We start from the raw sequence: 23,244 nt of genomic DNA, 5'->3' as shown, positions 1-23,244 counted from the left end.
CAGAAGGTTCCAGGATGGGGCGGCTGGAGCTGGAGCTCAAACTTGGAGCCTCGGCCACTGTTGCTTTAAATGCAGGGGCTTTGGGAAAGCTCATGTGAGTTGTGCCCTCGGTTCACCCTCTGTGACTGGCACCTCCAGAATGTCCACTTTGTGGGTTGGTGTTTCCACAGGCTTGTCCGGGAGAAGGGTGGGGAAAACGTCTTCCCAGTGCCGGGGATGGGGGTGTGGACTCTTCCCCTATTGAACGGTCACTTGTTATCTGCCCTACCCATCAGCACCAGACTTGCCCAGTCTGAAGCATCCCACGGGTGAATCCCCACTGGGTGGCCCTGAAGGAGCCACTGTGTAGTGAGCCAGTCTGCCTTACTCACTCATACAGAACCTGGGGCCCAGGACCTGGAGTGAAGGGTCCAGGGCTCCCCTGGGTGCATCCATAGACTTCTCTGATGTCCCCTGTGGTCATCCCCGCCCTTCCCCATGCTTCCTCCCTAACATATCAGTAGCAACTGCTCCCTGAACCTGGCCTCAGCCAAAGTTCCTCCACCTTGAGGTTCCTGGGTCTCTTGAGGCCCTGGCTGTCAAGGACTCTATATTTTAGAGAACTCTTTTAGTCTTTGACTGTGGCAGCTCTGAATCCATCCCTCGTTCAGGGGAAGGTCAAGGACTTCTGTGACTTTGGTTGGACCCTCTGGGGGGTTGCTACCCACAGCCTAAGACCCTTCTCTCCGGCTGCTTCACTGAGCCCCATCTGTGCTGGGCTCCTCTGGGTGAGTCTTGGAAATACGGAGAGAGGAACATGTTCATGCCTCCACTGTCTCTGAGGACACCCATGGGAACGCTGGGGACATGTGCAGCCCTTGGTGTGAAGGAGTCTGGTGACGGTTTGGATGGGCTAATTTAAATCCATCTCTAGCTGGGAAACCCAAACCCTTTCGCTGCCAGGGCAGTAGCTTGCCCTGTGATCACTGACTTTCCTTCCTTCTCTCCTCCCTCCTTCCTCCCTCCTCCCTCCCCTCCTCCCTCCTCCCTCCCCTCCTCCCTCCTCCCTCCCTCCTCCCTCCTCCCTCCCTCCCCCCTCCCTCCTACCTCCTCCCTCCTCCTCCCTCCCTCCTCCCTCCCTCCTCTCTCCTCCCTCCTCCCTCCCCCTCCTCCTCCCTCCCCCTCCCTCTCCTCCCTCCTCCCTCCTCCCTCCCCTCCTCCTCCCTCCTCCCTCCTCCCTCCCTCCTTCCTTCCTTTCTTCCTTTGTTCCTTCCTTCCTAACTACCTTCCTTCCTTTCTTTTTTTTGTATTTTTCAAAGATTTATTTTTATTTTTCTCTCACATATTACGTCCCAACCGCAGCCTCCTCTCCCTCCTCTCCTCCCAGTCCCTGTCCCACACCTCCCCTCTCCCCCAGATCCACTTCTCCTCCTTTTCCCCTCAGAAAAGGGCAGGCCTCCCAGGGATATCAACCAAACATGGTGTATCAAATTTCAATAACACTAGATCCATCCCCTCGTATTAACGAGGCAACCCAGTAGGAGGAAAGGGGTACCAGAAGCAGGCAAAAGAGTCTGCGGTGGTGGGGGATCTGTCTGTGACATCTGTCACCTCACTAACTGCCAGGGTTGATTCCACTGATCTGGCTGGTTAGGCAGTGTCCTCTCCCTCGCTCACCGTGGGAGTCCTCCCGGAAGCTGTGCGCTTGGGAAGCCTGGGGCCTTCAAGCCCAATTGTCCAAGTATCCTGACTGTCCCCAACCCTCCTGGAATAGGCAGTTGTGGAGGACTTTGGGGATGTCCAAGGCCCCCTGCTCCTCCTGGGGGCAATTTCTGTTGCCAAGTGGGAGAGCCACCAGGCTTGGATGGTGTCCTGGAATGTGCCCAGAGCCGGTTAGCCTGTCCCAGACCTCATTCCCAGCAAGTGGCCAATCTGGGATGGCTGCAGGGCAGGGCAGAGGCCAAAGCCTGTGGTCTCATCTGCAGATCTGAGTGTGGTCTGTACCCTGGCTGACCAAAGTTTGCCCCCTCACAGCCATGGTCCCAGGCAGAGCTGCCCAGGGTCCTCGCCGGCTCTGGAAAGACAAATAAACAGTCACACAGAGGCAGCATCTCTCGATCTCTGAGTCTAGACAGACTTTGCCCGGACAGAGGGACCCCAGATGGGGTCACCTCCACGGGAACAAGTTGCGGCCAGTGTGAGGGAGCCAGCCAGACGCCTTTGGCTACAGAGGAGCTGCAAAGACAGATGGTGTCTGTGCTTGGTGGAACAGAACAGGGTGGACATCTCCCGAGCAGTCAGCACAGGCCTCTGGGGCCGAGTCTGGCAGTTAGGGTGAGCCAAGAGCAGAGACCCGAAGCCAGTGTGTTCATGGTGTGGCTCAGCCACCCCTGCCTTCTGAGTGCTGGGTCCTCCCAGTGCAGGCAGTAGTCAGGCTGTGAGCCAGTGGGGTGACCTGGACAGTCACCCATAGACCCTCCACGGCATGAGGCAGGTGAGGTATGTGGCTTAGCTGGGCTCTGGCCTCCCATTAGGACCACTGGAGAAGTTGGAGGTGTTGGGCATCTACTTAGGGTCTTCCGGTCAACTCACCTTGCTGAGTCCCTAACAGCTAGTGGCATGAGACCCCTATGACCATTTATACAGCAGGGATGGGGAACTGAGGCCCAACTCAGGTTCTGTAGCAGTGGCAGAGAGGACTCGGGTTTGTGACCTGGCTCTCTGTCCCACAGCATCTTTGCCAAGCCCTTCAGGGATGGTTCTTTGCAGTGAGCTTGGCTATTTCTCAGCATCCTGTTTGAAGAGGATGGGGGCATCTTCACATATAGATGGAGGCGAACTCGTTGGTTGAGTGCTTACGGTGTAGTAGTCAGTTCTCCCACACCCGCTGCTTTTTCACCACCTCTAGCATCTCCGTTGGCCTCTCTAGCATCTCCAGCATCATCTGTACCACCAGCATCCCCGGGACCATCCACTGTGCCACAGCAGCGGCGGCCTCACTCTCATCCCAGCTCATGTGTCCCAAGTATCTACTGCACACGGCGGTGACCCACAGAGTGTGGAATGCAGTGCTTCTGAGGAGGGTTTTTGTTTTGGTCTTGTCGATGACTGGAGGGTAGGCACTGTCCCACATCCAGCTGGCTTTGCAGTGATGGGGGAAATGGAAATGACAGGGACAGAAGAGCGATGAAATGGTAAATGGTGGCATAATCTCCCCAGTAACAAGGAGGGGATATCTCTTGGCCGTGATTTCATTCTGCAGTGACCTGTCCAACAGGTGGAGTTCTGGGAATATGGTGGTCCCGGTCAGAGCAGGTGTGATGCGCCTGACCAGCTGAGAGCTCCCTGAGGTGTGAGCTCCTCTACCCAAATCCAGGGTCCAGCTGGTATCTGTGTGGGGGCTGCATGGGTTCTGCTGGGATGGAAGTATAGAGAAGATCAGTGCAGCCCCTAGTAGCAAAAGCATGGCTCCCCACAGGCTGGTCCCCATCACTCAAGGGTGGGAAGATGCTGTGTCCTCTGCTCAGAAGATCTTCAAGGCTACAGGATCAGATGACCCTGGATGAGACTGTCTGGGTCTGGGCCTCATAAGGTCCCAGCTCAGAGGTGGCAACTAGGGAGGGACAGGCTGAGAGAACAGAATGAGATTGCCATCTCAGCCTCCACGTCTGGCCCAGGGATCTGCATGCAGCAGCAGGGACCCAATCCATGTGTATCAAGAAACTGGCTTACATATGGGTCTAGTCCCAGCTTTATCGGCTATGTAGTCCAGGCTGGCCTTGAACTCGTGATCCTCCCAGCTCATAGCCTTCCAGGTACTGGGATTACAGATGTACACTATGCCTGGCTCAGGGTTGGGTTTTGAAGAGCCACTGGAACCTGTTCAAGGAGCACACAGCGTGGGTACCCACTCACCCATAGGTGCACCACATAAGCGCAGGTGGTGGGCACTCCAGACCAGCTCCAATGCTGAAGGCTCTGTGGAATAACTCCAGATCCTGTTGAGGATGCAACACAGTTTGCACCCACAATGCTGGAAATTTCTGTGGTTTTGCTTTGCTTCTATCTGTCTATCTATCCATCCATCCATCCATCCATCCATCCATCTATCTATTATGTATGTATGTATGTATGTATGTATCTGTCTGTCTGTCTATCTATCTATCTATCTTAGATAAGGTCTCACAAGGTCCCTGGCTAGCCTGGAACTCACTGTGTAGACCAGGCTGACTTTGAACTCACAGAGCTCCACCTACCTCTGCCTCCTGAGTGCTGGGTTTAAAGATATGTGCCACCAAGCTTGGCAACTTTCCAGTTTTAATGCAACTTTAAAACTCCTTTCCATAGGAGTCCATCACAGCTCACACCCCAGCAGGAAGCTACACGCTACCGAATTTGGAGATGATTGTGACATCCCTGGGTATTGTGTGTGGCCATATGTGGGTCGTGTGTGTTTGGACATGTGGAGGGTGTATGAAGTTTAAAGCTGCTCAGAGAAGAGGATGGGCTCATCATGGGGCTTCACAACAACTCTCTGGAAGGGGAGAAAAAAATAAACTGGGGGCCACTGACACCCCAAGACCAGAGCCATGTCCTCTGCTTCACTACTCAGCAGCCATGTGGTTGTCAGCTGATCCTGGTGTTCTTATCCCAACAGCTGGGTGCCAATAGGTACCATCTGATCATCCTCATAGGAGAGTCTAAGGTTCATTCATTCATTGCATGGACCACTCTAGAGAGGCCATGGATGCTCGGTTGACCCGTGGAAGCTGACCTTCTAGCAGAAGGTCATGAACTTCAAGGAAGCAGGGAAGGTGTGTGTCTGGAGAGGCCTCCTTAGCAGGTGAGGACCAGATCTCAGGAAATGGGATGTTAAGTGGCTATGGTGACCATAAGAGTTGGGGTGAGAGGTATATAGGGGTGAGCATCCCAAGACCGGTGCCTCTAACCAACACATATCCCCAAGTAGCCCACCCCCTGCCAGCACTGATTTCAAACACACTGGCCTCTGTCTTGGGTGGTGGGGTTGTGGGACTCCATGGACGTCCTTGCATACATCTATTGTAGTGCGGGGTTCAAAGGGCACTTTCCCAGAACCCAGTTCAAACTCAGGGTACCAAAGAGGTCGTTTTCTGGTAAGAGGTCTTTCTGACTGTGTCCTCACGTGGTTGGCTAGAGGAGAGATGTGACTCTTTGGAGTCATTTCTTGTGAAGATGCCAGTTTCATCACGGAACCACACACATGACCTCACTCACCTATCACCTCCCCCAGCCCTGCCTTCAGACAAGGTGGGATCAGAGTTTAGTTAGCACTGCATAGGGAGCTGGGTTCAGTCTATGAGATGGTTTTACCATGTGGGACCACTCAACAAATGTGTATTTGTGGAACAAATGTATGAGCAGGTCCTGCTGGCAGAGGCAGAGGTGTCCTCAGCCTACTGGGCATTTGGAGTCTCCTGGGTCCTTGCCTCCTTTTCCCTTCCTTCCTCTGGCGGCTTTGAGTGGACTTCGGAGGTGGCAGGCAGATGGTGGGCTCATCCACACCTGGGGACCGGCAGGAGCAGGGCTGGGTCTGGCCTGGTAGTTGTGTCCACTCCAGTCTTCCCACCTGCTCCACCCTTTCTGTGCTCTTTTCTTTTCTCTGTGGATCTCCTGGGGTCCATCCATCTCAGCTCAGACCCCCTCAGAAACCTGATCGTCAAGGCCACTTTGACTCTATCTGTCCCCTTTTCTGTGTTCTACTTGGGACAAAGAATCAGAAGAGAGTGGAGATGGGGATGAGTGGGTGAGTGTGTGAGCTAGAGAATGAGTGACTGACAGAAGGAACAAGCAAATGAATGAATGAATGAGTGACTGGAAGAATGGGCATGTGAATGAGTGAGTGGCTATCTAAGGAATGAACAAGTGAATGAATGAGTGAGCGAGCAAATGAGTGTCAGGGAAGGAAGCGTGAGAGAGGCAGGATTAAAGGACGCAGGATCAGGGCTAGCTGGACTGGCATTTGCTTCTTTTGACTCTCCCTGTGTCCCTGAGCATGTTCCTCCCGCATTCAGGCCTCAGTTTCCCACACCACAGCCAACCCAAAGGCCCCAGGTCATCTCAGTGTGCAGGTCCCTGTTTCCTCATTGAATTCTGAGGACTGCCTGATGGTGGTGTGGGAGGAGCTGAGGACTGTAGATGTCTGTCCCCCCAAGTGCCCCCCCACCTGGGCTGAGGCTACTGCTCTGCTTAGACAGGTGAGCACAGGGCCTCCCTGCCTCTGCTCGCAGGCCCTTGCCCAGGCTTCAGCCCATGGTATCGTGACTTGAATCTACTCTAACCCCTGTCCTCGCACTGGGTAGCCTTGGGCAAAGCCCCGGGGACTCCGTCTAGTCAACAGGCTGACCCCTCTCAGTACAGTTGGAGAGATGGGTTGAGCTGACCTGCCTGCCTGAGGATCCTGGCACCATCAGCTCCCGGTGTGGACTCAGCATTAGCCAGCTCCAATCCCAGAGGCCTCTGGGAGCAAGCCTGACCACACAAACTCCCCAGGCCCAGATGCACTCCACCCTTCCTTTCCGCGTGGCCTCCACAGGACATTACTTCATTGGGGGTGAGGGGTGGGGTGGGGGTGGTGCAGGCAGCAGGCGGGCCAGCAGATTGGACCTGGAATGTGCTTCTGGCATTGCTGCTTTGTGTCCAGTGGGAGGGAATGGCTGGCAGAGAGACTGCTGGGTGTCCAGAGCTCAGATGGCAGGATGTTCTAGAGGCCTGGAGGTGGTCAGGGCCTTCCTTGTCCACTGACTCTACCCACTGCAGCCAGAGAGTGTGGGCGGGAGGGGAGTCAGCTGTCAGTGGGTCTGACTGGGCTGTTGGAGGCAGAGGAGGAGGCGGCTGGTGCCATAGGAGGCGCTGCTCCCATCAATGCTCAGCACTGCCCACTAGGGTTATTAGCCTACGGCCTGAAATGACCTGGCCTGGGCAGCGGGGCTTCCAGGAGGGCACTGTTGCAGAGGGGAGAAGGGGTGCTGGACAAACTGGTGACAGCTGCAGTCCCCACCCTTCGGCAACATCACTTCCCTTTCACTCCCAGGGGTCACACACATTCTGCAGCTGTCTACCCCTGTCTATTGTGGGTGTGGGCCCAGGAGGTCAGGTTCTGACCAGCTCACTCACCAGTTTTCCAGGCCCTGGCTGGGCCCAGTGTCCTAGAAAATTCATTTTCTCTGAGGACCAGCCTTGCTCCGTGCTCTACCATAGGCTGAGGTTCTTTTCCTGGAGCCCAAGGAGGTGCCACACCTGGGGACTTTGACAGTCGATATCTACTGTCCTCCTCCTGGAGGCTGGAGGTGTTCCAGGTCTGGGTCCTCCCAAAGCCCTTCTCCATGGCTAGCAGACAGCTTCTTCTGCCCGTGTCCTCATAGTCACCCTCCATGTGTCTGGGTCCTGACCCTCTTCTTAGAAGGGCCATGGTCATATAGATTAGGCCCACCTACAGGGTCTCACTCTAACGCAATCACCTTAATTAAAGACCCCACCTGTCTTAGTTAGGATTCCTATTGCTACAACAAAACACCATGACCAAAAGCAACTTGGGGAGAAAAGGGTTTATTCAGCTTACACTTCTACATTGCTGTTCATCACCAAAGAAAGTCAGGACAGGAACTCAGGCAGGGTAGGAAACTGGAGGCAGGAGCTGATGCAGAGGCCAGGGAAGGGTATTGCTTACGGGCTTGCTTCCTACGGCTTTCTCAACCTGCTTTCTATAAAGAATCTAAGACCACCAGCTCAGGAATAAAACCACCCACAATGGGCTGGGTCCTCCCTCATCAATTACCAATTAAGAAAATGCCTTACAGCTAAATCTTATGGAGGCATTTTCTCAATTAAGGTTCCCTCCTTTCAGATAACTAGTTTGTGTGTCAAGTTGACATGAGACTAGCCAGCACACCACCTCAAGCAGATACATTCTGAGGGCCACAGTTGAATTAATACATTTCAGGGGCATGCAACTCAGCCCATACACTCTGTAGGGAGACAAGAGATGGGCATCACTTCCCTTTCTTGGTCATTGTTTTGCATGTTGATGGAAGGTGATCCAGGGCTGTAAGGGTAGAGTGTTGAGATGATAAGATGGAGGATGAAACATAGACATGTGGAGGGGTTCAGGGTGGACAAGACAGAGGATGAGGAGTAGACAAGATAGAGGGTACAGGGTAGACAAGGTGAAGGGTGCAATGTAAACAAGATGGAGGGTACAGAGTGGACAAGATGGAGGATGTGGTGTAGACAAGATGGAGGGTGGGTTGTAGAAAAAAATGGAGGGTGAAGAGTAGACAAGACCGAAAGTAGAGTGTAGGCGAGATGAAGAGTACAAAGTGGATACAATGGAGGATGCAGTATAGACAAAATGAAGGATGCACTGTGAACAAAATGGAATATGCTCATTAGGGAAGGTATAGAGTGTAGAGAGGACAAGATGGAGGGTGTAGTATGGATAAAATGGAAAGTGAAGAATGAACAAGATGGGGCTTGCTGCCAGGCAGTGGTGATGCATACCTTTAATCCCAGCACTCAGAAGGCAGAGAAGGCGGATCTCTGTGAGTTCAAGGCCAGCCTGGTCTGTAGAGTGAAATCCAGGACAGGTACCACATAGAGAAACACTATCTCAAAAAACAAACAAACAAGATGGGAGCTGCTAAGTGGACAAAATGGAGGCTTCAGAGTAGACAAGATGGAGGGTACAGAGTGGACAAGATGGAGGGTGCAGAGTAACAAGATGGAGGATACAGAGTAACAAGATAGAGGGTGCAGAGTAACAAGATGGAGGGTGCAGAGTGGGCAAGATGGAGGGTGCAGAGTAACAAGATGGAGGATACAGAGTAACAAGATGGAGGGTGCAGAGTAACAAGATGGAGGGTGCAGAGTGGACAAGATGGAGGGTGCAGAGTAACAAGATGGAGGGTACAGAGTAGACAAGATGGAGGATGCAGAGTGGACAAGATGGAGGATGCAGAGTGGACAAGATGGAGGATGCAGAGTAAACAAAATGGAGGGTTCGGTATGGACAAGATGGAGGGTACAGTATGGACAATCTGTTTAGACATTAACATAGCTAAAGTAAACTGGGGTTTGGCGGTTTGTGGCTTGAGGTGTATTTTCCATCTCTTAAATTTCATCCTTCCATGCCCCTGTGTTGTACTTGTGTCTCTTCTCTTGTAAACAGAGCAGAGCTAAGATTTTCTTCTATTTATTTCACATTTAGGTTTGATATTTTGTTTGTTTGAATCAAAGTCTCATTTAACAAAGGCTAACTTTAAACCCCTTAATCCTCCTGCCTTCACTCCTGAGTACTGGAGTTATATATAGGTGTACACTGTTAGTTATTCGGCTGCGCTGTGTTCTTACCCTGCACAGAAATGTCACGAAACACGACAGAATCCGCTAATAAGAGTTTTTTTTTTTTTTTTTTTTTTTTTGGTTTTTCGAGACAGGGTTTCTCTGTGTAGCTTTGCGCCTTTCCTGGAACTCACTTGGTAGCCCAGGCTGGCCTCGAACTCACAGAGATCTGCCTGCCTCTGCCTCCAGAGTGCTGGGATTAAAGGCATGCGCCACCACCGCCCGGCAAGAGTTTTATTAAAGATAAAGGGACAGAGAGTGAACAGGCCTGCGGGAAACACGTGTGTGGAGAAAAGAAGAAGAAGAAGAAGAAGAAGAAGAAGAAGAAGAAGAAGAAGAAGAAGAAGAAGAAGAAGAAGAAGAAGAAGAAGAAGAAGAAGAAGAAGAAGAAGAAGGAACCGGGAACATGGCACTGGATTTTAAAGGTTGGGCATGGACAGATCAACGTCACTACTACACACAAGCACGTAGATCACATGGCCATGTTGCGCACCTACGTAGCCAATGGAACGTCACGGATCTTGGTCACGCGAGATGCCCTGACCCAGAAATGGCTATCCTGACCTGGAACTGCCTAGGCGAAAGCGTCCGTCGGGCATATGCGAACACGCCCGACCATGGGGGCGTGTTGTAAACCTTTCATACACAACTAACCCCAGGCTGCTTTTCTTTCTTGAGAAGGGTCTCACTATTCAGCCCTAGCTGGTCTTGAACTTAAGAACTTCCTGCCTCATCTGAGGGCTGGGATTTCTGGTCTGCATCACCACAAGTTCGGTTTCCTCCTGGTTAGTTCTTAGGAGTTCTGCATTTTGAGTTGTTTTTGGTTCATTTACATTTATTATAATGAATGGTGTTCACGCTCATCACTTTTGGTTTCCTTCTGTGACTTCTTTCCTCTGTTTTTGTTTTAGATGAGTATGATTTTACTTCTTCCCTTTTCATCTCTTACTCTCTTAGAAGTGCTACAGTGGGCTTTCTTCCTTGGAGATTAACTCATAACTTTTCATGTGTACATTTAATGTGTGCATAGCATCAGCACCTCCATGCAAATGCTGAAGAGTACAGACATTAGATATCAAATTCTCACCATCTTCAACTGACCTATATGTGTGTGTATGAGACTTAAAAGATTTTTTTTTATGTCTGGGAGTGTTTTGTCTACATGTATGTATGTGTACCATGTGTATCCAGTATCAACAGAAGTCATAAATGGGTGTCAGATGCCCTGGAACTGGAGTTACAGGCATTGTGAGCCTCCATACAGCTTCTGGGAACTGAGCCCAAGTCCTGTGGAAGAGCAGCCAGTCCTCTTAACCAAGGAGCCATCTCTCCAGTTCCCTGATTTTATATTTTCATCCAGTGTTGATTTTATAGCTCATATCTTATTAAAACAATAGTGCCTTTTTGTTGTGACACAGGTCCCACTCTGCAGCCCAGGAACACTGCTGGAAGTTCACTGAAGCCAGGGCCACTCCCAGAGTCTCAAGCCCTCTCGACGATGGGTATGAAACAGAGATTAGAGAAACTATGCCTCGGGAGCACAGCTGGGGGGATCTAGAGACTATTTCCAAGCTTCCAATTTTTGTATTATTTCATTGGGCAGTAGCTTAGGGCTATTAGGGCTCCCATCTTGGGGCTGGTTCACTAGCACATCAACACAGCCTTGGGATAGCTCATTAGCGTATCAAGGCCTGGCCTGGGCTAGGCTCTATCTGAGTTGCCAGTGGGTAGCTAGGGGGTTGATTCTGAGGTCTAGCACTTATCCAGTCTGACTAGTGACAAACTGCTGTCTCATGTGCATTACATTATTCCAAGTCACACAAAATGGTTTTTAAGTTACACAAAATGGTTTCGTCTTATGTTCTTACAGAGTCATAAAGAATACATGAGTAAAGAGGTTGTGAAATCTCCCTCCAGGGTTAAGGAGAGCCACTGAGGTCACACATATGGCAGGGAAGTAAGTTCCCGCATTGACGCCCTGAGGAGCCATTATGAGAAGCTGTGTGAGTGTTACAGGAGTTCACTAGAGATGAGCACTCAGTTTATAACCAGTTGAAAGTCTTTATTCCAGCCCGCAGGACCCACATCCAAGTGTTCAGGGACCTGGGTGTAGCCTTGAGTGTCCAGAACTCAGGGTTTTTAAAGGTAGAAACCACATCCTGGTGTCTTGCTGGGCAGCCACAGGGGGCGCTATGCAGAAGTAAGCAGTTTGAAACAAGCAGTTTAACAGAAGCGAAGATCAGTGGCTAGCTGGAGGGTCCACACAGACAGGCAGTTCGAATAGAAGCGAAGGTAAGTTAACTAAGACATCCTTACCTTCGGTTCCTAGAATAGGGTTGGGTAATTTTCCATATGATTCTTCATCAAAGAGATTAGAGTCTAGTCAATGACTTCAGCAAGAATACAAGGTGGAGGAACCGCTGCACTGTCTAGCCCCATCATAAAAGTGAAGCCTGAGTGGCGCTGGAGACCCTAAGATGTTAGAGGCATCAGAGCCATGAGACCTCTGCCAAGGAGAGCTGCACACAGGGAACAGGACCAGCCCCAAAGAGAGAGATCCTACAGGCAGAAGAGCCAGAAGGGAAGAACCATCGAAGCCCTTTGACCTGAGACGTGGAACTACAGGATTTGGAGTTTGTCCTGCTGTCTTTCTGTCTTGCTTTGGTCCAGTACTTCCTCAGTGTTTCCCCTTTCCTCCCTTTCGGAATGGTAATGCATATTCTGTGCCATTGTCTGTTGGAAGCATGTGATTTGCTTTTATTTTGCAGGGGGTTATAGTTAAGAGATTGTCTTGAGTCTCAGGAGAGATATTAGACTTCAAACTTCAGAAAGCATTGAGCCTGTGAAAGACTACGGGGACTTTTGAAGTTGAACCAAATGTATTTTGCATTATGATATAGCTATGAGCCAATGAGGGCCTGGGAGTGGAATATGGTGGTGTGAATGACCTTGGCCCCCATAGGCTCATATGTTTGAATACTTGGTACCCAGTTGGTAGAATTATTTGGGAAGGATTAGGAAGTGTGGCTTTGTGGGAGGAGGCATATCACTGGGGGTGGGCTTTGAGTTTTCAAAAGCCTCCCATCATCCCCAGTTAGCTCTCTCTCTCTGCCTCCTGCTTACAGTTTGAAATGTGAGCTCTCAACTGCTCCTGCGACCATACCTTCACTCTGCCATCATGGACTCTACCCCATCTATCTATTTCTATCCATAGAACCATAAGCCCAACTGAATGCTTTCTTTTATCAGTTGCCTTGGTCATGATGTTTTATCACAGCAATAGGAAAGTAACTTATACTTCTATCCACATGAAATTCACAGTGAGTAGGCATCCTGGGCAGTTCTTTGTCATGTGAGTTGGACAGCATGGGACTGAATCCTGATGCTGGCACTATTCTGAGAGGGCTCATATGCAGCATCTCAACCTTGTGACTGCATCCCTATATCTCTGATGGATGGCCAGGTAGTCACCCCCAGTCTGCTGGTCCCAGCTCTCCAACCCTGGTTCCAGATGCAGGTGAGTAGTCCCAGACTTGGACCACTGTTGAAGGACTACATAGTTCAGTTCTGTACTGGGCACAGTCTCTCGGAACTGATGCAGACTCTGAAGAAGCCCACAGGAAGATGCAGGCGGGAACTTGAGCTGATAAAAATCATGGGATATCCCACTGTACTAGAGGAACCAGGGAGGGTATGCCTTAGCCTATGTACTTATCCCAAATTCTCTGGTCACTGCAGGACAGGGACACTACAGATACACCAATTCATGTTCAATGTCAAGTGAACACTTAGATTTGCCTTTGTACTTCTAGAAGCTTATTCTAAGGAGATGGTCCAACCAGGTGCAAGATGGCCAGCCAAAGAAGGCTAGAATTAATGGAAACCAGGCAATTGATCAAATATATGAGGAAATCACAAATATCAGTGCAATGAGGAACAATGGCCTTTCAAAATCAACCCCTGACTTTCCACTGTGGACACACAAAGATAATGTTGAGTGGAAAAGGTATGTATCTCACCTTTGTGATGGCATCTATACTTAACTCTCTTGCAGCTAGGTGTGGCCATATTACAGGGGAATGAGAGAAGGAAGGAAAGAGTAAAAGAAGGGAGGGAGAGGCATAAGGAGGAGTGGGAGAAAGAAGGAACATATTACAACTTCCAGAAATCCTCCTTGAAAACCAAGAGGCATGTTCTTTCTTCATCCATCTTGCTGCTGGGACTCAGATGTGGTGACTAGAGTTTCAGCTGCCCTCTGGATGGTGAAGATCATCCCTCCAGGAACTACACCTCCTTCAGAAACAGCAAGGAGCCTCCGTCTCTGGAGGCTTTGTATGGCAGAGCCACTTCCCATCCCGTTCATTTCTTAATTTTCTTGTGTAAAATCAAATTGTATCTTGTTTGGACCACTGCTCTTGGGGAGATATCCTTGACTCACAGTTAATCCTAACCCTGGCTGATACAGTTATTTAGGTTTCTGTGATTATTGAATATTTTAATTTTCTGTTCAGACTGGGGTTTTGAATATGTATCTTTCTTTTATATAATCTATAAAACACATTAGTTTCATAGCAAATAGGAAAGACAGAGAGTCTGAAGATAGTGCAGTCCTTAAAGTGCCTACTTGGCAAGCGTGAGGACCTGAGTTTGATTCCCAGAACCTACATGAAAAGCCAGGTGGGGTGGCATGTGCTTGTAATCCCAGTACTGGAGAAGTGGAAACAGGAGGATTCCTGTGAGCTCCAGGCTAGTGAGAGACACTGTCTCAAAACACAAGGTAGATGGTGTCCTGAAGAGCAATACCCAAGATTGTACACACACACACACACACACACACACACACACACACACACACACACACACAGGGGTGGGGGATAAAACATACTAGCCGACACTCAGCTGTTATTGTATGTTTCCCACTGAGGTGTCCTCCATTTAGTGCTTGTGACAGCCTAGCCTCGGAGCCCATGGTCTCCAACACTACCCATCTTGGCCTCCCTGAGGTGCGTGGGCTCAGACGTCCCTGACTTCTTTCTCTCTGCCTATCTCCTGAGGTTCCCACCTGGAGTGGACCTGACAGGGTCTTTGGCCAGAGGCTTCCCATCTGACTATCCAGGCTGAAAGGCATGGCAGCACTGTCTCCAGTTCCTGTCCCGGTGACTTCCCTGCAATGATGGACTGTACCTGGAACTGTAAAGCAAATTAACCCTTTCTCACCCGAGTCTCCTTTGGTCAGGGCATTTGTGGCAGCAACAGAAGGAAACTAGGACCGGACGACTCACAGGAGACAGGGAAGACTTCCAGGAAGGAACAGGAAATCCGTGTGGGGTGCGGGGGTGGGGTGGGGTGTGATACCTAGGGCCAGAGCGAAGGGAATGTGCAAAGGCCTCCTGATAGGGAGGGCTGGCTAAGCATCCATTACTCTATATCCTGCACATCCCACTGGGAAGGCAGACATCTCATGCCCTCTCCTCTGATGCTGGGAGGCCCCAGGGAACAGCTTCAGGACAGGTGCATCACACACACACACACAAACCAGTAAGTCTCTCATTCGATTTTGCAGCAGGGAGGAGAGAGGTAATGTCAGCTCCATGCCCTACGCAGCATCACTATGAGAGACTGCCCATGTGTTAGAGCCATGGGCAGTTTGTGAGCACTGACCCTGGCTCTGGGCCTTCAGCTGTGTCTCCAACAAGCATCTTTCTTGGAGGACCCTAGCTCCAACTCTGCATTAACCTGGGACAGCTCTCCTATGGCTGTTCAAGGGTCCCATGTGAGACTTACTTGTCCCCAGTCTCCAGCACAGGGATGGGCAGCTGAGGAACCACCACTGTTCCCTTGAACTGTGACCCTGATAACCCTGCCATGGGTCAATGGTGTCTGCTGTTGGGGATGGATCTTCCTGCCCTGATCTCTTGGCCTGGCCAAAAAAGCCAGGAAGTTCAACGGTCCTGTCCAGGCTTCTGGAATCCAGGAGTCTCCTCCAGTCTCCAGCACCTACTCCCCCAGGGTAAGATGCTCAGGGGGACCTTAGGAGCCCAGCTTCCCAACCAGCTCCGGGTCTTCAGGGACCACCTGAGTGTGATAAGCCCTCTCTTGTTGCTTTCCCTGGATTCTGTTTGTGTCTTGACACCTGACACTGGCTCCTGCCTTCCCCCATGTCATTGGCCTCTCCCAATTCCAAATGACCTTAGTCCCCCTGCAGGGTTGGAAGGGGTGTCGGCCTGTGTGGGTGGCAGCTGGTATGCAGACTCAAGGCCTTCGGTGCCTCTCAAAGGCCTGAGTGGCCTCTGGGCACTCCTGGTGGCTGTGGTGACCGCTGGCCACCCTACTGTATGACCTCAGAATCAGAACTCGCAAGTACACTGCGAGGCCAGTCCTGACGTCAGCCTCACTTCACAGGAGATGAAACAGAGGTTTCTGTGGGGTGACTCAAATCCAGGCTTAGGGAGGCCAGAAGGGTTCACCTGGAACTCTGTCTTCCACCACTGGGAACCCTCAGCAGGGCCCTCAAAGGCCTAGGATCTGTAGGTCTTCCACTCACACCCTTACCCTGAATAGGCCCCAATGTACAAGGGAAACAGAACTGCATGGGAGTCTCCCTCACATCTTCAGGTGCCCTTAGAGTGTCTGTCCTTGACACCTCAGGGCCCCGGCACACCTGGTACAACCCACACTGATGAAATGAGGAGGAAAGGGAGGTCTGCACACAGGAGTTGAGGTGCTGGGAGTTCTAGGAACCCCAAGACTGTAGTAAGACCGGCACACCTTGACTTGCGCAGCATGCGACCTGTAGAGTAATTGGTACCTACAGGACCCAGGAGGCCTGAGAATGGACAGGGCAGGAGACCCTCACAAGCTCCACAGACCTATACCCTCAGGTCCTGAAGAGAAGTGTGGAGGTGCTTTGAGCTTCTTGACACCCTTAGGTGGGCAGGGTGGGGTTGATGTGCACACTGGGCTGTGGGGAGATAGAACCCAGACAGCTATGCACTCCAGCTGTGGGCTAGAGTCTTGAGGCTAGCAGGCAGTGCTGGGTAAGCAGGGCCCCTGGAGTCTTGGCTGTACCTCACCCATGAGATGTGGCCAGAGAGGTTTTGCACATCTTTGGAGATAGTCTTCTCGTGTATTCCACAGCCGCACCTATCCTGGCAATGCCGAAAAGGTCATTGGTCTCTAAATATCATACGCCAGAGTGGGCAAGATGGTATGGCCGGGAAAGGCACTAGCCACTGAGCCGTAGTAACAGAGTTGGGTTCCTGGCACACTCATATAGTGGAAGGAACAAAAAAGGGCTCCCCCTTTTTCTCTCCACGTGAGTGTAATCACACAAGCATGAATGCACACACACACACACACACACACACACACACACACACACACACAGAGTAAATGTAAAATAAAACAATAAAAACGTTGCTGGGGTACCTCCTACAGCTCTGGACAGCTCTGTAAATGCAGTCCAGCACTGACCCCAGCACCCACCCTCGGAAATGCCACCTCTACCCCCTGTGACAGCACTGTTGCTGGCATGGACTTCACAGCAGGTGGGCTGTGATGTCCATGCCTCATCCCTCTGAGTAACCGCTGCTTTCTGTGCCCACTTCATGGAAGAGGAAACCATGCCTCTGAGAGGTTGAGTCACTCGCCTGCCAGCAAGCTGGGATCTGAGTCAAACCCCGTGACTCGGAGAGAGAGTCTTGTCAACTCTCAGCTCCGTGCGGCTCCTAAACAGCCCAGCCTGGTGCCTTGCATGAGAGACAACTCAGCTGTCTCTCAGCAGACCATGTGATGCCAGAGTGTGATGTGCTCACAGGATGTGGTACCAACCAGCCAAGGGATTAACAACCTGTCTTCACAGCTCCAATACAGGCACATCTCGTAGACTTCTGCTTGGAGAACAGATGCCGAGCGGCAACAGCACCTCGTGTGGCTCTGCTGACATGGTCCAGGAACAGGCAGAGCAGTTGGAATTAGATAAGGTGGCAGTATGGCCACAGTACCAGTGGGCACTGCCTGGAGGAGAGGCCTGGGGCCAGAGACACGTCCTCCTCCGAGTTTGTGGTGAGGGTTGACCCTTCACATTCGCTCTTGAGCTGTCCATGCAGCAGCTTAGATGTGACAGCTAGTGCATCTCAGCGGTTGTCACCGATGAGCGTGGGGTTCACACCTGGTGCTGACGAAGCAGGTGACTATCCCCTCTACAAGTGTTCATTTTCCTGCCTTTGGATGCCTCAGCAAAGAGAGGGAAAGGATGGGTTTGCTCTGTATCACCTGCCCTCAGCCTCCATAGTCCACAGGCCAGAGCGGAGTCTTTCTGTAGCTGAAGAAACCTGGCTGGCACAGCAGTGATCCACGGTGCACACTCGTAAAGAGTCAACCAGGGCCTTGTTCCACAGCAAGGTGTGAGTCTGGCATGCCATTCTGCCTTGTCCACATTACACTTCACTCTGGGGAAAACACAGACCTGACAGAGTCAAGCTTTTCACCTCGAGGTCAAGGAGAAGGGAAAGTAGCCATCTGCTTTAACCATGTGCAGTCGGCACTAAGCTGGTGATCCTGGCCATTGCAATAAGATGGGGTATCCGGTGTGTGTGTGTGGCGGCGGGGGGGGGGGGGGGGGGGTCCAGAATGGTGAAGAGTCCAAAGACAAACAGCAGCAAAATGTTGGAAAAACTTTGAATAGTAAGTATTGCCTTTAATTGACTATCACCCCACTTCACAAAATCCACTCTGTAGGACTAATCTAAGAAAAGGCAGCCAAGAATCCATCCTGAAAACTATGGAACATTCTAGAGACGAGTTTCAGGTGTAATGAACACTCATTACTGAGATGTCTATTGTTTTCAAATTTGCAGATTCAACCCAATCCCAGTAAAAATTGACGAGCTAATTCTCAAATTTAGCTGGAATGAGAAGACCTAAAACGTTTTTCAAATTAGAAATAGGAGTAGGGATAAGGAGATGGTCCCATGATTAAAGCACTTGTCACTCGGGCGTGAGGACGGGAGCTGGGATTCCCAGAACCCATTTAAAGACCAGGTGGGAGTGGCAGTCCACCTGCAGTTTTAGCCTCAGAAGGCAGAAACAGGGGATCCCAGAGCAAGCTGGCTGGTGAGACTAGCCATACTGGTGAGCTCTGGCTTTGATTGAGAGGCCCTGCCTCAGGGAACAGACAGAAGAATGACAGAGAACGATGCCCAACGTCACACACATGGAAACATCACACACATGAAAAATGGCAGTTGGCGGGGGGTGGGGGGGGTGGGGGGGCCGCGACGGGACGACAGGACCGGTAAAGTTGGAGGACTCTGATGACTGTCTGTCAGCCAGCTTCAGGCAGCTGGCAGAGTGGAGGTGGTTTCTTGTTTGTGTGAGGAAGACCGTAGGTCAGGGAAACAGAACCAGGATTCAGAGGCCAGCCTCCACATATATGCTGGTTGAGTTTTGATCAAAGTGTCATGGCAGTTCAGTGGTAGGAAAACATCAGGTCTTTAAAGAAAAAAAGTGGCCGGGCGGTGGTGGCGCACGCCTTTAATCCCAGCACTCGGGAGGCAGAGCCAGGCGGATCTCTGTGAGTTCGAGGCCAGCCTGGACTACCAAGTGAGTTCCAGGAAAGGCGCAAAGCTACACAGAGAAACCCTGTCTCGAAAAACCAAAAAAAAAAAAAAAAAAAAAGTGGCCGGGTGGTGGTGGCGGCGGCGGCGGGGGCGCACGCCTTTAATCCCAGCACTCGGGAGGCAGAGCCAGGCGGATCTCTGTGAGTTCGAGGTCAGCCTGGGCTACAGAGTGAGTTCCAGAACAGCCAGGGTTGTTACACAGAGAAACCCTGTCTCAAAACAACAACAACAACAACAACAAAAAAAAAAAAAGCAAAAAAGAAAAAGGAAAAGGAAAAGAAAAATCAATCTTTACCAAAATCAACCCCCTCTGCTCTTTGAAGACACTCTAAGGCAACAAGAGGGCAAGCCGAGCACAGCAGGCACACCACTCCTCCCAGCAGCCAGCAGCCAGGGCCAGGAGGCTTCATGGATCCAATTTTGAGGCCAGCCTGGGCTACATGAGACATCTCAAGACAAAAACAAAAGTAAATAAAGAAAAAGAAAAAGAAAGAGGGCAAAAGTGGGGTGGGTGCAGTGTACACCGCCCTGCCTCTTGGAAGGGACTCGGCTTCAGAACCCACACACAAAGCAGCTGCTTTTTCAGTGAGGGCAGTATCTGCTGATAAAAATGGGGAAGGAAGCCGGGTGGCGGTGGCGCACGCCTTTAAACCCAACACTCGGGAGGCAGAGGCAGGCAGATCTCTGTGAGTTCCAGGCCAGCTGGGCTACAGAGTAAGATCCAGGAAAGGTGCAAAGCTACACAGAGAAACCCTGTCTCAAAAAAAAAAAAAAAAAGGATAGCACAGTCGTACAGACACCCCTACCCTCACCCACCTCCTCCCACACAGCCAGCGCCATTACAGCTCACAAACCTGAACAGGAACCACTGTGGGAGGCAGCTGCACTAACCATAAGGAAGTTTAAAATAGCAATCCCAAGCAGGGTGTAGTAGCACACGCCTTTAATCTCAGCACTCAGGAGGCAGAGGCAGGCGGAACTCTGTGAGTTCGGGGCCAGCCTGGTCTCTAGTGCGAGTTCCAGGACAGCCAGGGCTACACAGAGAAACCCTGTCTGGAAAAAAGAAAAGAAAAAATAGCAGTTCCTTAGAAAGTCGGGGCTGGGAAGACAGCTTGGTGAGTAAAGTGTTTCCAGAGAACCCATGCAAAGACCAGGTGTAATCCCAGTGCTGGGGAGGCAGAGGCAGGAGGACTCTTGAGGGCTCGCCGGCCAGCCAGACCAGCCAAATCAGTGAGATCCAGGCAGTGAGAAACCCTATCTCAAAAAGCAAGGCGGAGAGGCTAGAGAGATGGTTCAGTGGGTAAAAGTACTTGCTGCTCTTGCAGAAGACTTGGGTTTAATTCTTATTGCCCACATAGTGGCTCACAACTGTAACTCCAGTTCCAGGGGACCCGATGTCCTCTTCTGATCTCCATGGGCTCCGCGCAAGCATGTGGTGCACACACATACATGCAGGCGAAACACTTAATAAAAATAAGTAAACCTTAAAAATATAAATAAATAAAGGCATGGTAGATGGCATCTTGAGGAACAGCACCCACAGTTGTCCTCTGGTTTCCACGTGCATGCACATACAAATGCACAAGCATATGCACCCATACACATGCCCACACACAGAACCTTAGAGAGACATCCTGCCAAGGGACGCAACTCTTCTACCCCCAGGGACTCAGAGAAAAGGAAACGGTTACACAAAGATTTGGACACTAATGTTCACAGTAGCTTTGCAAGTGATGATCATGTCCTCAAACCACCCAAATGCCAAGGAGCAGGAGAGTGAGCAAACATGGTCCCTTATCCAAATGGGGTGGCGTTGTCTGCCCACAGAAAGAGGGCATGCCACACACACACACACTACTCTCCTAGTATTCTTGAAAGTCAGGGTGTGTGAAAGAGGCTGGTCCAAAATACATTTTACCATTTTACCAAATTGCAGGAAATGTTCACCAACCTGGTACAAAAGAAGAAAGCAGACCAAAGAGGCCAAGACATTGCTGGAAGTGGGGTTGGGAAGGGACATAGGGACAGCATGACCTCGGTAGGCTCAGGGCTCTCCTATACTCACACCTGGCCAAGTCACAGAGCTGTGCGCTCAGCAGGTGAGGGATCTAGACTACAGCATAACACCGCAATAAAGCCAGATTAAAAATTCACTCAGCCATGTCCCTGGATTCCCTGAAAGCCATACTTTTCATTACAAAGTAAACCAACATTAAAGCGGATGTCCGGGTTGGGTGTGGTAGTGCATGCCTGTAAGACCAGAGGATTCCAAGTTCAAGGCTAGCTCAAGCTGCATCAGAAGATCCTACCTAAAAAACAAAAACAAGGGCTTGTGTGGAAACTTCCGCTCAGTGGTAGAATGCCGCAATCACGTGCAAGGTCCTGGGTTCCACACTAGCACTGTACAGCAGATAGGTAAGTATAAATGGTGTGTCTGGTTATGTGACCCTTGCCCCCTGAGTTTTCTCTGATGCCCTCTGGATGGACCTGTCCATTACTCCTGTTGGTTTAGAACACAGATGACCCTTCCAGGTCGGGCTTTCTTCATTTCTTCCAGCTTCCTCCATCCCTGTACCTTCTTGCAAACACGATGAGGAAGAGAGGGTTTCCCAGTGTGGCCCCACAGCCTGGGGGCTTCAACAGCAGACACCCCGAAACCCCCATATCCTGAGGAAGAGAGGGTTTCCCAGTGTGGCCCCACAGCCTGGGGGCTTCAACAGCAGACACCCCGAAACCCCCATATCCTGAGGAAGAGAGGTTTCCCAGTGTGGCCCCACAGCCTGGGGGCTTCAACAGCAGACACCCCGAAACCCCCATATCCTGAGGAAGAGAGGGTTTCCCAATGTGGCCCCACAGCCTGGGGGCTTCAACAGCAGACACCCCAAAACCCCCATATCCTGAGGAAGAGAGGTTTCCCAGTGTGGCCCCACAGCCTGGGGGCTTCAACAGCAGACACCCCGAAACCCCCATATCCTGAGGAAGAGAGGTTTCCCAGTGTGGCCCCACAGCCTGGGGGCTTCAACAGCAGACACCCCGAAACCCCCATATCCTGAGGAAGAGAGGGTTTCCCAATGTGGCCCCACAGCCTGGGGGCTTCAACAGCAGACACCCCAAAACCCCCATATCCTGAGGAAGAGAGGGTTTCCCAATGTGGCCCCACAGCCTTCAACAGCAGACACCCCGAAACCCCCATATCCTGGAAGCTAGAGGTCCAAAATGGAGGGGTTACAAGTCTGACCACTGCTGAGACCTCCATCCTTGGCTTGGAGATGACATCTTCTCCCAGGGTACTCACGTGGCCATCTTCTGTGGGTCTGTGTCCCGACCTCCCTTTTATAGTGACTCCAGTCAGATTAGATCGAGACCTGCTCTGTTGGCCTCCTATATCATCCTGGTCACCTGTCTCTGACCCTATGTCCAAACACAGTCTCTCCCAAGGCTCTGGGGGGTCAGGGCTGTTGTTATATGTAGACAGGATCACAATTCAATGCCAATACTTACTCTTCTGGGACTCCTTCCTGCTGCCCTGAGCCCTTCAGACAGAGTTCTTCTATGGTCCCCAGCCCATCCAGACCTTAGGGGAATTCTGGACACCCAGCTTGGGCACAAGGCTTGGTGGCCAATAGCCCGCCTGCTGATCAGGGCGGTGAGGAAGACCCAGGAATGTCCAAACACACAGTGGTAAGTCCCAGGGGTAGACGAGTAAGTTGCCTAGCCTCTGTTCCTTCCTGGGTGGCAGAGGGCACCAGGACCCTTCACCTGGACTGCGGGGCTTGGCCACCAGCCCAGGGAGCTTTAACTGAAAATATCTGGCTAAAGCGGCCCCTCAGGAAGCCCAAAATTGCTGTTTGTACCTTCCTGGGCTGGAACCAGATCACAGGCTCCGCCGCCGCCAAGGAATGGAGCAAGGCCGGCTGGCGAGAGGCCCCTGCCTGGCAGCGGGCCGCATTCCTGGGGTCTTGGAGATGTGCGTTGGCACTTCCTGAGCCCTCCCAAGACCTCAGGGCGTCTGTCCCAGCCCAGCCCCTCTGCTGGGTTAAGATACTGAAATGGCCTGGGAGCCCTGTGGTGAATCCTGGGTGATGGGCTGCCATGCCACCACAGCTCAATGTCTTTGCTTCCTCTGCCTCTTCTGTGACACAGGACAGGAGAGAGTGGATGCCACGGATTTCTGAGGAACTTGCCTGGGGCAAGCAATGCCATGCCTTCGTCAGTAGCCAGGGCCCTGGAGTGCTGAAGGTGGCCAGATGTCCTTGGGTGTGAGCCT

This window comes from Peromyscus californicus, unplaced genomic scaffold, assembly GCF_007827085.1.
Source record: "Peromyscus californicus insignis strain IS unplaced genomic scaffold, ASM782708v3 Scaffold_4__1_contigs__length_199733344, whole genome shotgun sequence".
Lineage (NCBI taxonomy): Eukaryota > Metazoa > Chordata > Mammalia > Rodentia > Cricetidae > Peromyscus > Peromyscus californicus.
The sequence above is the reverse complement of the archived record's forward strand: the minus strand, read 5'-3'. Positions refer to the sequence as shown.